Source organism: Arachis hypogaea, chromosome 4, assembly GCF_003086295.3.
Source record: "Arachis hypogaea cultivar Tifrunner chromosome 4, arahy.Tifrunner.gnm2.J5K5, whole genome shotgun sequence".
NCBI lineage: Eukaryota > Viridiplantae > Streptophyta > Magnoliopsida > Fabales > Fabaceae > Arachis > Arachis hypogaea.
In genome coordinates, this window is record NC_092039.1 from 11,052,519 (window position 1) to 11,056,783 (window position 4,265).

At 35.4% G+C, this 4,265-nt stretch overlaps 1 long non-coding RNA gene across 3 annotated transcripts; it reads right to left on the bottom strand.

Annotated features, from left to right (window-relative positions):
- Positions 1-1,451: 1,451 nt before the first annotated feature.
- LOC112796260 (uncharacterized) lies at positions 1,452-3,803 on the bottom strand. Of its 3 annotated transcripts, none has more exons than XR_011880922.1 (5): positions 3,716-3,803; positions 3,238-3,454; positions 2,986-3,142; positions 2,695-2,797; positions 1,452-2,593 (listed from the first exon to the last, which is right to left on the bottom strand). It is a non-coding gene; the product is annotated as an uncharacterized lncRNA (long non-coding RNA). The 3 variants fall into 3 exon arrangements; XR_011880923.1 differs by lacking the exon at positions 3,716-3,803 and having other exon boundaries at positions 1,452-2,046; positions 2,255-2,593; positions 3,238-3,688; XR_003199066.3 differs by lacking the exon at positions 3,716-3,803 and having other exon boundaries at positions 3,238-3,713.
- Between the last annotated feature and the right edge of the window lie 462 nt (positions 3,804-4,265).

Consider the following 4,265-nt stretch of genomic DNA (forward strand, 5'->3'; position numbering starts at 1 on the left):
ACCTTGAAGATTCACAAGAACACCAAGAACAAAAGAAAGAACATCAAACTTAAAATTTTTAGAAAACCAAGACAAATTTTCGAAATTTAAAGAAAAATTAACAAGGAAACACCAAACTAAGAGTTTGGCACAAGATTCAATCAAAGAAAAATTATTTTTGAAAAATATTCCAAAGAAGATACCCAATTATCAAGAACAACTACTAATGTTCCAGCCAATTAGGCAATAACTTCAGTGTAGATTTTAAAGATGTATTATATTATGGATAAAAGTATAAATTTTTGAAAGTTAATGTTTTGAAAAAGCACAAGAAAAACAAGAAAAGACACAAAACAAGAAAAAACTCAAGATCAAACAAGAAAAATAAACAAGAACAACTTGAGGATCAATGAAGAACAAAGAACACAAGTTCGAAAATTTAAAGAAAAATATAAAATATGCAATTAACACCAAACTTAGAACAAGACACTAAACTCACGAAAATTAGCAATTAATTAAGAAAAATAATGTTTTTGAAAAGAAATTTTTGAAAAGAAACTATCCTATCAGGATTTAATGACTCTATAACAATAAAAATAAATTATTCCTAATCTAAGAAATAAAATAAACCTTTAGTTGTTCAAACTCGAACAATCCCCGGCAACGGCGCCAAAAACTTGGTGCACGAAATTGCAATAACACTTTTTGCAATCCGCACAACTAACCAGCAAGTGCACTGGGTCGTCCAAGTAATACCTTACGTGAGTAAGGGTCGAATCCCACGGAGATTGTTGGTTTGAAGCAAGCTATGTTTATCTTATTATTCTTAGTCAGGATGCCAACAACAGTGTTTTTCAAGTTTAGTGAAGAAAAGGAAAAGGGCATAAAATAAATACTTGTTATGCAGTAATGGAGAATATGTTGGAGTTTTGGAGATGCTTTGTCAGATTTATTCCTGTAATGTAATATTCCATCCATGGAAAAGTGCAAAGTTCCCTCCATGGCAAGCTGTATGTAGGGTGTCACCGTTGTCAATGGCTACTTCCCATCCTCTCAGTGAAAATGGTCCAAATGCGCTGTCACAGCACGGCTAATCATCTGTCGGTCCTCAATCAGGTTGGAATAGAATCTAATGATTCTTTTGCGTCTGTCACTAACGCCCAGCCTTCAGGAGTTTGAAGCTCGTCACGGTCATTCAATCCCGGAATCCTACTCGGAATACCACGGACAAGGTTTAGACTTTCCGGATTCTCATGAATGCCGCCATCAATCTAGCTTATACCACGAAGATTCTGATTAGAGAATCTAAGAGAAGCTCATTCAATCTGATGTAGAACGGAGGTGGTTGTCAGACACACATTCATGGATTGAGGAAGGTGATGAGTGTCACGGATCATCACCTTCTTCATAATTAAGCGCGAATGAACATCTTAGATAGGAACACACACGTTTGAATGGAGAAATAAAAACAATTGCATTAATTCATCGAGACGCTGCAGAACTCCTCACCCCCAACAATGGAGTTTAGAGACTCATGCCATCAAAGTGTATAATTCAGATCTGAAAATGTCATGAGGTACAAGATAACTCTCTAAAAGTTGTTTAAATAGTAAACTAGTAACCTAGGTTTACAGAATATGAGTGAACTAAGATAATTGGTGCAGAAATCCACTTCTGGGGCCCACTTGGTGTGTGCTGGGGCTGAGACTAAAGCTATCCACGAGCTGAGGCTTTTCTTGGAGTTGAACTTCAAGTTATAACATGTTTTGGGCGTTCAACTCCGGATCATGACGTGTTTCTGGCGTTTAACTCCAGACAGCAGCATGTACTTGGCGTTCAACGCCAAGTTAAGTCGTCTATCTTCGCGCAAAGTATGAACTATTATATATTGCTGGAGAGCCCTGGATGTCTACTTTCCAAAGCCATTGAGAGCGCGCCAATTGGACTTCTGTAGCTCCAAAAAATCCATTCCGAGTGCAGGGAGGTCAGGATCCAACAGCATCAGCAGTCCTTTTTCAGCCTAACTCAGATTTTTGCTCAGCTCCCTCAAATTCAGCCAGAAATTACCTGAAATTACAAAAAAAAACACAAACTCATAGTAAAGTCCAGAAATATGATTTTTGCCTAAAAACTAATAATATTCTACTAAAAACTAATTAAAACATACTAAAATCTACATGAAATTACCCCCAAAAAGCGTATAAAATATCCGCTCATCATTCCTCACTTTCAAAACCCCAATTTACAAAACCCATAACCAATAATAAGAACATACCTCCCTGCAATTCCTTGAGAAGATGACCCGAGGTTTGAATACTCGGTTATCAATTTTAAAAAGGGTTTGTTACTTGTGACAACCAAAACGTTTGTACGAAGGGATTTCTGTTGGTTCAGAATCTATACTTACAACACGACTTTATAAAATTCTTTACTAGCAAAAATCCTAACGTCAGTCGTCGTAATATCCAAGCTATCAGAGTTGCGCAGCTGGAAGCGTGAGCTTTGGTAGTTAGGGTGTTACACATAAGATAGAACCTGTATCTTGATTAGTAGACCAGCTCTCTCAGCACTCCTCACTCTAGCTCTTACTTTAACTCCAAGTTTTATAAGCTCTCTGAAATGAAACTATCAATAGTCAACATTGTAAAGAAAAGAAGTTTCTTCTTAAAGAATAAGTAAATTGAAGAGTACTAACAAATGTACTAACAAATGTACCTAACAGTTCTTGAACCAACTCTAGCAGTAGCACCAGCAACAAATACTAAGTTATCATCCTTGGAATCTATTTTCTCAGGAATCCCTTCAATTTTTGTTGAACCTTGTATAGAGTATAAACATTAACATTCATATTAGTGATCATCAACATAAACCAAACATGTATAGCAAAATTATATATCTCACAGTTCTATCTGAATCACCTGAAGTTTGAGCTCTAATGCGGTGGAACTTTTGAGGCTTAGTGATTACTCACAATTAAATTTAATCCAAAAAAAAAAGAGAAAGAACCTGGTGTTGCTTCTTTAATCTTTGCTGAGTCTTGAACTAGAACAGGAGTCTCTTTAATAACTGGCAGTGCTTCTTCAATGGCTTTCTGTGCTGTCTCACGCTCTTTAACTGCTCTGGCATTTGCTTTATCTACCTGTATTGTATTTGCTTCATCTACCTGTATTCAAAATCGAACCAACCAAAAAATGGCACTATGTCAAATAAAGTTCACTCGTAGATATACGAAGAAAATACAATACAAAAGAAACTTACAAAGACAAGCAACCCTTGGGTTGCTAGCCTCTACTTCATTAGCAACACAAAGAATGGGAGCTATCTGAACTAGTGAGGAAGGCACCACTTCACTGTCCAAGATTGGGTCTGCCCCCAAATTCCCAGCAGTCTGAGTCTGCAGTATCCACCTCTGCGGTGGTGGATCAGATCCCCTTCTGCTGTAAGACATCTTGATGTCTCAATTTATCACTTCTAGCTGCTATCACCATAGACGACAAGCATTAAAATATGAAATTCGCCCTTCACAGTTATGTAGATGAATCAATGTTAAATACAGCTGTGCGAAACACAGATAAATATTTTAATTTTGGCTTTTAGCATCAATCAGCAGTCCAATTTTTTACTTCACTCTCACTCCTTGTGTGATAAGATATTAAGATTTGGTCAACTAGATGGGAAGGAAAATTTGACTATACTATTCATATGGTCAGTAACTCAGTATAAAGGGTAAGTTCACCTTCATAATTAAGAAATGAAAATATATATATAATTTCCCCAGAACCCCGATGCGATGATCACCAAACACAGCTAGAAGAAGAAAAAGATCTACATATTAAACACACCTAACATAATGCTTATAGGATATAAATAATTTTATTTCAACTAGACTTTTAATTTAAAATTTTTGTAATTAAATTCCTACATTAGACAATAAATTGTACAAAGATAGGGACTTAATCACAATAAAAAAGGACCTTATTGAAAACTCTTTATTCAATAAAAAAATTAAACTAGAAATGTTTAAATTATAAAGGTCTTCATTGAAAATTGGAGAAAATTATAAAACTTCAAGAATAATTAAACAAAACCTTATTAAAATAATATCACTGATGGAATCCAAAAATACAATAGCAGCAAACATATATTATTCATGTACTAACCCTTTGTAGTATGTTCCAGACATGGTGATAAGTGCTAGAGGATGATGATTCAAATAGGTTAACCACAAAAGCTTACCATTTCTTCTATTTAGACTAATAACTACAACAGGACCATAAATTCCAACC